Source organism: Mytilus trossulus, chromosome 14 (assembly GCF_036588685.1).
Source record: "Mytilus trossulus isolate FHL-02 chromosome 14, PNRI_Mtr1.1.1.hap1, whole genome shotgun sequence".
Taxonomy (NCBI): domain Eukaryota; kingdom Metazoa; phylum Mollusca; class Bivalvia; order Mytilida; family Mytilidae; genus Mytilus; species Mytilus trossulus.
This window is the reverse complement of record NC_086386.1, coordinates 14,586,901-14,597,280: the sequence shown is the minus strand read 5'-3', so window position 1 is coordinate 14,597,280 and position 10,380 is coordinate 14,586,901. Positions and strand designations below refer to the sequence as shown.

The 10,380-nt window shown below is 30.6% G+C and overlaps 1 long non-coding RNA gene across 1 annotated transcript; it reads left to right on the top strand.

Moving 5' to 3' along the window:
* Positions 1–6,434: 6,434 nt before the first annotated feature.
* Positions 6,435–9,524, top strand: LOC134696119 (uncharacterized). The gene is made up of 3 exons (XR_010102899.1): positions 6,435–6,544; positions 8,096–8,288; positions 9,400–9,524. It is a non-coding gene; the product is annotated as an uncharacterized LOC134696119 (long non-coding RNA).
* The last annotated feature ends 856 nt before the right edge of the window (positions 9,525–10,380 follow it).

Below are 10,380 nucleotides of genomic sequence, written 5' to 3'. Positions count from 1 at the left end.
TTTTTCTGAAACAATAGCATAACATCACAACGAAGAAATACATACGATAAAATATCAATTGGCAGACTTAACTCAATCAAAAAAAGTAAAAACACGCTTATAACAGCACAATCAAAACAAATAAACGACACTTTTTGGAAGATATGATTTACACAGCATTACAGAACTCGTTGAAAGTACTTGTTGTGTTTGAGGATATAATAAGTAAAATGTGTTTGTCTTTTTAATCAATGTGGTCAAATCTATAACAACAAAAAATATAGCGAAAACTGCCTTGCTTTAAATTTATTGTAGTTATTGTCATATTTTTTTCATAGCTATTTTATTCCAGATGAACATTAAACTGATTATGATAAGGTACATTTCTTTACACATTTGAGCCGATGCATTTGTGCAAAATGGATTTTCCTCTAGTTGTAATTTCATTGATTTTTCATAGTTCATACTTATAGTACCACTGCAGTTCGAAATCTGAATCAGCGATAACATACATCGAGACATTGTAGTTGATGTTCTGTAAGAATAAAAAAAGTAATAAGATTACAAAAAACTGACATTTATATGTTTGTAATTTCATAGATATGCAATAACTATTTTAGTATGGAGGTCCAGCAAACTGTTTTATTTGCTCATATTTTTTTTGTCCTAGGTGTGTTTTTGCATCCGATTGGAACCTGATTGTTTGTTTTTGTTTAGCTGATACTTAATATAATACCAGCTGTTTGTACATGTATTAATTCCAACGAGCAAACAGTCCATCATGGTATTTGTCAACACTCAAATAGAAAAACGATTGAAAGGTTTGTTCATGTTCCTTCAGTTGAAACATATGTGCAGCTACATATACAAGACATCAATCGCTCAATACCTTCTGACCACTTCTGTATTAATAACTACGAGTAACGTGTTTGTTCACTTGTAATGACTGACAGATTCACTCTTAACATGTGTGAAGCTAAATATATACGACGTATATCTGTTAATGTATAAAACGTGTATTTTCTGCCATTCATTTTGTACCTTGGAAATCTTAATTCGAACAATCAAAATTTCTAAGGTCATTTCTTTTACGGTTACGTAATTACCAGTTAAATAAAGCAGTGTTGAAAATTAGTGATGTCTAAGCTCTTCTAAAAAAGAAATAGTGTAGCTATTTCGAAATGATAAAGTAACACTGTTGCATCTAAAACTCTTTCTTGTAATGCAAAATTTTTATTACGGGTGTCGACTTTGGTCAAGCATGACTGACAACTGACAACTTTCTATACAAAATTAAGACGTACTTATTCAATCGATAATTTGTAGGTAGGCTGGTACATGTATGTGGTATGTATCAAAGGTAGCAAGATAGATATTTTGAATTTTCACAAGACGTGCGTTTCATCTACAAAAGGGTCATTCGTGACGCTAAAGCAAATTAGGCAAATAAAAGAGATAAAAAATTCCTAAAGTTTTGCTAAATACAGCTAAGGTTATCTATTTATTTCAAGTGAATACCAAAACTTACTAACGTTTTGCTAAATACAGCTAAGGTAATCTATTAATGGCATAAAAAACCTTAGTGTTTCAAAATTTTAAAGTTTTATAAACAGTTGATAGATGTACTTACTCGCAGATGTCACTATCTTTATCCTTTAAACCATTTATATAAGGTGTACTACATCTATCTATAGCATCTGGTTCCATACTACTGTTTATCAAACAAGACTGTAAATCTTGCATTTCTGTTATGATAAATGATAAACAAGTAAAATCACAAAAGTACTGAACTTGGCGGAAATCAATTCGGAAAATCCATAATCACATGACAAAATCAAATAACGAAACGCATCAAAAACAAATTGACAAGAACTGTCATTTTCCTGACTTGGAACAGGCATTTTCAAATGTAGAAAATGGTGGATTAAACCTGGTTCTATAGCGCTAACCCTCTCACTTTAATGACAGTGTCATCAAATTCCGTTATATTTACATTGATCCGTTAAATAAATAGACACAATAAAAAAAATAGTCAAAATATTGGTACACCGGTCATCATCGTATAACAATTTTAAAAGGAACAATTTAACAGAACACAAAAACATCTACTATTTACATACACATTGATTGATTTGAGTGTCTGACGTGGATAAATGTGTTTCCCTTGGTTTTAGTTTGTATCCCAGATTTTTTTTCTCTCAATCGATGTTTGACTTTTGAACAGTGGTATAATACTGTTGCCATTTTCTACGTTGAAATCCTTCAAATCGTCAGAAATATTTGGGAATAATCTGACAAAAAATACGATGAATGTAGTATAGATAAAAAACACTAAAAACTTCGTAAAAGATACAACAAAAATATATTTTAAATCGTCGGAATAATCCGGGAATAATTTGACAAAAATATAACAAATGTAGTATAGATATGAAATCACAAATAACTGCGAAAAAAGTATAACACACATACTCAACTCAGTGCAACTAAAAACGCCCATTAAACAGAAAAAATATAACACTTACAATCAACGGATCAGGTGAGAGAAAAAACTGCAATAATCCTGACTTGATATGTGTATTTTCAATAAAGAATGGGTCGTTTAATCTGTTTTCATAGGTATCTAAATCTATGACGTGTATGACAGTTGTGAAAATGTTAAAAAAAAAAAAAAAAAAGTCTACAGCTGATAATGTCCTTTATTATAGAATACATCCTTTATCTTTAATCGTATTTTTCCCACAATACACATGTACATCTCTTGGTTTTCTTTTACCGATTTCGTATGGTACATTTTTCCTCGATATTCTCATTTCCTTGTGTTATGTCGTAAAAACATTTAGTAAGCATGTTAATATTCTTATTATTTTACATACAGTGTATCACCCCCACTCTTGTATCTTCATTTTATAAGAATATAGAAATCAAGTATTTTACACAAACAAGAAGATATATAGCATGCTAATAATTCATATGCTTACCCTCCTTTTGTTTACAGAATTTTTTAAAGTCTTCTGCAATATTATCAGGAGATGGAATTTTGGAGACAAGTTTTCCCATATAAGAACAATGGTTCAAGTTATGCTTCGTAAAGCAGGTTGGTAAAGTAGCGATGCTTGTCTTGCTGAAACAAATCAAAGTGTTATTGATGTTACTTTGCTTTCCTCTTATAGTTAATATGTTTTCCTTGGTTTTGGATTGTGACCCGGATTTTTTTTCTCAACCGATTAATAAATGTTGAACACCGGTACACTACTGTTGACCTGATGTACAGAGGAATACTATGTCATTGGTATCTTCGTTGAATGTTTTATTCGTTATTTTAAAAGCACGAAAACAGAAAAACTTATTTTGTTAAAATTTTAATTTTAATCTGATTTGTCGAAGAATTGTTTATTTGCCAAAAACCTTATTGTATATTTAATAAAATTGCAACTGACGAACAAGTAATTGTATTTCTAATGTTTTATAAGAATCGAAACTAAGAACTGACATTACCTGCACAACAATTCAAAGATGTCGCCTGGAATCGTTTTACCAAGTCCCATGCAGGTTAGAAGATCACAACAGTCTGTACAAGTATAGTTATCTGGATATGGTATGGCATATAACGTCGTTGGCAATGAATGCGTTTTGTCTATGGCTAAGAATACTATCAGACATATGCTTCCTAATCAATATAAAACAACAAACTCATTATAATTAACATGATTCAAATTTTGAGTAGTTCACGATCAAAGAGCAAATATACACAACAGATATATCAGTAGGGCATAAAAGTATATATTAAATACTGTTTAAAAAATGTCTCTTTCCTGACCTGAAGATAATTCTTATTCAACCAACGTTTGCTTCATCTAAATTTGTATTTGTCAAAACTCGATATTGAAGTCAAACTTTCTTGTTTTCCTGTGAAATTCTGTTTGTGCCGTCATGTAAGGTACACCAAGGACAACATTCGTTTTTCCATAGAAGGCATGGCGCATGCACATTAACATGCGGCGATGATAACCAAGACTTCCTCGTTTGTTATCAGTAGAATAACTTAGGGCAATGGCAACCAGTTCAAGAATCATTTAACCCTCTATCATCAGTAGTATCAATACTAAGACAACCAATAGTTTAATTAAAACATACCATAGAATTCATTTTATAAGAATGTCCTGTACCTAGTCAAAAATATCGCAGTTTTTATCTTTTAGTTAGCTTTTATGTATTTTGCATTGTCGTTTATTTTTTGTTGCACTTGTTGTTCTTTCGTTAATTTCCTCTTGTTGTGTTTTATTTGGTTTTAGTTGTAAACCAGATTTTGTTTTCTCTCAATCGATTTATGACTTTTGAACAGCGGTATACTAATGTTGGCTTTATTTTTAGAATGTTTGAATTTTGTCCTGAAGATTTATTTTGCCTTGTCATTTTTTTTAATTTTGAATAATTTTGTAAGCCTTGGCCAAATAACCGAATAAAACATCGCTCAACGTGATAGTTTAGCAAATTTTCAGATCTAACATTGTTGGGTTGATGTTCAAACGAGTTGTATATATTCATGTATATATGTTATATTAAATACGAGCAACAGCTTAAAATAGAAATTAATTACTTAGTCACATAAATTTTAAAAAGTTTACCTGCATGAAGAACATTATTAGCCTTGGAAAATGCCATCATTATAAGGAAGTTGTGAAAATAAATATGATGACCTGATATAAACTTATCAAATGATGGACACAAACTATCACTATAGTTTCTAAGTACAATGTTTATATAAAGTTGAACTGATAATAATGTGTTAGGTCATCACCAAATTCCTCGTGAGTCTGGATATTTGAAATCAGTGCGTGTGACCTTTTCGATGCCTACTTAAAGATAACAAACTACTTATTTGGAAAGTATTTCGTTTTGTATGACAAATATTTCGCAATGTTAAGACACTAAATACAGATCTGAGAGTACTCATATATTAGTGTGATATCCCACGTCAACACTCTTATTGACTTTGAGATAATGAACTTGTGTATTTTTTATCAGAATTATCTTAACACTTTAGGTGGATTCAAATATTTGAATAGTAACACGGTCGCATCAAATCATCTTGTTATTGGTCTTATACATTGTTATTACAATTATGAACAGCAAACAACGTTCATCTTCTATTTTAACCCAGTGTTGTTTTCAATTTTTTGACTTTTTTTTAATGCTATTATTTTCGAAATAAGAAATGAATCTTATATGTTATAATTTCATTATCTTGATTTTAATTAAAAAAAGAAATAATGTGTTCGAAACATTATCAAGATACTACAGAAGGAAAAAAAATGCTAGTTTAAATTCTGTATTGCGTAAGGTACCAGATTGATCAACTTACGGAACTAAATTCTTTACCCGTAATTCAAGATCAATTATAAAAGTTTAAAATGCAAATCAGTGCAGTATTTGTACACTAGATAGATAAGATACCACAGACACATCACACCCATATCAATGTGGAAACGTTTCACTGAATATTTAGTTTTCTGTGTGTGTGTGTGTATGTGTCACTTTGTTGATTTACTGATGTTTAGTGAACCTTGTTGTTCCTCCTTTTGAATTCAATGATATAGAACCCGGAAGTAAAATCACGCATTCACATTACACAACTTAAATTTTGACAAAATACTCGAGTTTGTATTCTATAAATTGATGTTAATAGCAAGCCGAGATTCTTTAAATCACACGTAATTAATTAGTACGCCATTTTAACGTCATAGCTTCAAATCCTAACATTTTAAACACATGTAGACTAAATAGTAGATATTGCATGTAAAAAACGAACGAAAAATCGAAGGAATAGTCAAATATCATGCCTACAGGTAGAAATAAGTTTATGTAAACATGTATAAAGAAAAAATATAAACAACGAGGGAAAAAAAAGTTGAAATTGTTACGTTAATCGGAAAATGCCAGTGGTTTAAACCAGGATTATGATAGTTGATTTTCTTTATAGTTGTTCTGTAAGTTCATGTAATCCAGTCATCAAGTTTGGCTAAATTTATATACTGATTGTTCAATACAGAATTTTACAAACCTACAAAATATAACATTATACTAGTCGATATTCAATGTTTACAACTCCCAATACCTATGTATAATGACAAACTGAACTCGAGGTCTCAATATTTGTTTTGTTTTTATAAAAGATGATTAAAATCTTTTGCCTTTTTCAAGAATGTGTAAAAATCAATTACTTTTGTAATGATATACCCCTTTTAAATTGTACAATATTATTTTTCAGATAGACTAATGAATATTTCATTCTTCTTATATGAATAAATAATCAATGAACGATGTATTTTTCACACAAGTTTACTGTATGTCTATATGCAGCGTGTTTGACATAAACGTATTATGTTTTTTAGAGAACTTATTTGGTAGCATACCGTATATTTTACAATTCCGTATGTAAAGACTAACAACAAATAAATAAATCAGTCGGCTCTGATTAACTTCTGATCAATTCAGACGGCGTCATCATTTTGCCTTATCAACTGTCAAACGAGTTTGCCACTGTTTCGGAGTATTCTACAGAAAAGTAAGTACAAAAAAGTCAAAAAGATTTTCAATCATTTTATCATTGATATTAGTTTTTCATTCATTTGGTGTAAAATTTCTGATTAATTGTGTTTTAGACAACTACTTAAACAATGGATAAAACCAAAATTGCAATATAAGCTATAAAAGGCCACGAAATGACAGTTGTAAATACAGTACATACAGTTTAAACTGACAGCCTTGTGTCTGTGCAAAACCAAAATTGGGAAATACAGCAATAAAAACAACTACTGTATTACATTCTCCTCAATAAAGACAGGGTTGAACATGCTTGCTAGTGCAACAACATGATATGTACCGTACAGTAGGTACGTGAATAGGACAACTATCAACACACCAAAGGACAACAATGAACATGATTAATGCCTTCAACAATGATCAAAATCAACACAGCATCAAACAAAAAACACTAAGCTTTATATTTTACATTTAATAGCTGACTATACAGTATGATATTTTTTTCATTGAGATGGATGCCATACAACCACTTCATTCGAACTTTGGTGGATAGTTTGCAATCATATCACATCTCCTTATAATACACCGATTAGATTAAATGAAATTCATATTTAACAACAAAACAAAACTATATATGCTGAAATCATGTAGATCTGACTTACTAAAGATTTCAAATAGTCATTTTACCTTTCGTTTTGCCTTGTTTCTGATATAAGCACTTGTAAATTTTATCGAATTCAAGGCGACTTTCAATATAGTGGGAGCTTTAGCTAGATATCAAACCAGCTTTAATCCACCATTTTCTACACATGAACATTCTTGTACGAAGTCACGAATATGACAGTTGTTATCCATCTGTTTGACGTGTTTGAACTTTAGAGTTTTGCTTTTTGATAACGGACATTCCGTTTTTAATTTTTCTTGGAGTTCAATATTTGTGTTATTTAATTTTCAGTATATATAAAAAAAAAAAAAAAAAAAAGGGATGAAAAAGACAAGAAATGATAAGGGGTGAACTATAAAAGAGGGACGAAAGATACCAAAGGTACAGTCAAACTCATAAATCGAAAATAAACCGACAATGCCAAGGCAAAAAATGAAAAAGACACTTAGACAAATAATAGTACATACAACATAGAAAATTAAAAAATAAGCAACACGAACCACATTAAAAAAACTAGGGGTGATCTCAGGTAATAAAGGTATAAAGTAATACTTCATGCTTCGGGTTTTTGTATTGTTCATCTGCAAGATTCAAACTAAAGCTATGGAAACATTAGCAAAACAGTCTGTGACTATAGCTAGCACCTAAGAAACTAAGACTATACTTGGTCAGTTTTACTATGTTAAATATAGCTCTAGTTAGAACATAAATGGTGACTTCATTTGACGGTTTAAATTAATACTAGAATATACAGTACATTGTAGTTCATCGTTATCAAAATATATAAAACACAAACTTATTTACGTTAATGTAAACAATTATTTTTCTGTGATGATATGTTTTAATGGCGAATTAGTATTTTCAAACCAACAGCATAATATCTAATTCTATTTTAATTTGTTTTCAAAGGCAATGAAATGGAGAATGATCTTAGCCATATTGTATCAGTTGCAATATTTAGCATACTCACATTACAATGGAGTTTCGACCTCTGTCTGTGAAAGTATGACACCAAATCACTCATATTTACCACAAGAGACGGGAAATCCTTACACGCTTTCTGTAAATACCACAACTTATACCAACGGTTCAGTTATTTCAGGTGAGATTTTATATCTTTAATTACAGAAACAAGTTAAAAAATGTCTATGCGGTTTTCATGTCATTTTGTCTGCTTAGCTTAAACAACAAAGGTGACTTGAATACTGGTATATTGCAATGTACAGCTAAAACAATCCTCCTCTTTTAGATTATAATTATGACAAATATGTATACTCGGTAACTTTACCAAGAGGAGGTATGGTATTTTAAATCTTTTGGGTCCAGCCAAACAACAATAATACTTCATAATCTTTTGAAACTGTTATATAGGAAACACGCTGTACTTGCATTGCTATTTCTATAAAACAACTACTCGAAACTTGAAGACCGTACCTACAATAGTTTACTTCTATTATCAGTTTATAGTATCAAATGTACCAGGATTATAATTTAGAACGCCAGACGCGCGTTTCGTCTACATAAGACTCATCAGTGACGTTCATATAAAAATATTTGTAAACCCAAAACAGTACAAAGTTGAAGAGCATTGATATAAATTGTGATGAAGAATTGTCTCATTGGAACTCATATCACATCTATCTTTTATCTGTGATTATTTTTCTTATTTATCTTAATGATCTAACATAAACTATTTAAACACCAGTTGAATATTGAGTCGTTATAAGTAAAGCAAGTTATCCGAATGAAAGTAATTACCGTTAAGGCTGCTGACTTTGTAGTATAAGCCATTCATCACATACATTTATCAAAAAAAAATTGTTTCGATAAAAGAAAACTTCAATATCTGTGCAATAGAGAACATGTAGCAAGATCAAATAAACTTTTTAAGGAATATATGGTAAAAATAAAACTATACAAAACTACAGTCACTCCGAGAAGTCAGGACAAAACCACGTTAAAGGAACATCTGATACAAATAAGATAACTAACCGTTACAGTCACTCTAAGTAGCCGAGACAGTGCATTGTTTACAAACATATGACGTTTATAAGATCATAAAACATTAGAGTCACTCTTAGTAGCCAGAACAATACCACGTTTAAGACATTATGATACAAATAAGATTATAAATACTGCAGTTACTCTTTTTAACCAAAACAATACAACGTTTAAAGAATATAGGATACAAATAAGATCATTTAACATTACAGTCACTCTAAGTAGCCAAGACAATACAACGTTTAAGGGATATATGATACAGATGAGAAGGACAGATAACGACAAAATTGTTGGTAGATTTTCTGAAGTAAACAATGGCAAGTTGATGACATGTGGTAATATGGTAGGTTCGAAAGCAGTCATCAAATATATAAGCTTTACAATTCAGTATAGTATACGTGTACATAGTTCTCGTCGTAGGAGCTGGAACTTGTTATTATAATGAACAGGTTAATGATCTTAAAGGGCGCTAAAACAAAAAAATAAAAACAAACAAACAAAACAAAATCTGCATTATGCCACTATGCCAGGGGATAGAACCCATTATATATTTCAAGTTATTTTTAAAACAAAAATACACGAAATAATAGAATCCATACTTTTGACTATAGATTCGTTCCTCAGGTGAATTTACAAGATAAATACAATTCGGTTAAACCAATAACGCACTCATATGTCGAATAACCTAGCAACGCACCCATATTTCAACCATCAAAAGCCACGGTTGATCATAATGTGGTCATTTGAGCGATATGTTTAAAGATTGCCATATAAGCTGGAGGTTTGGCTAGTCAAAAAACCATGTCTTCTTCAAATGTCCTGTACCGTATAATTCGATTTCCTCTATCGACTTTTGAACATCGGTATACTACTATTGCCTTTACTTAAGCTCTTTGGTTGAGTTATTGCCTCTTTGACACATTCCCTTTGTTAATTCTTTAGTCTATATTAAGTTGTATATTAAGTTGTAATATAATAAAATGGAAAAGAATGTAGAATGAAAGTTCATTTATTACCAACTGATGTGTTCATGAATCATTTATATTGTTATAGCATCTATCGTCATGAACACGAACTTATCAATTTCATATACTTTCAAAATATATATCATGTAACTCAAAGTAGTAAATGATTTTTCAGATCAACTCAACTGTTACCCATTCAGAAAATTCTGACAAGCAGTCAGCGACATT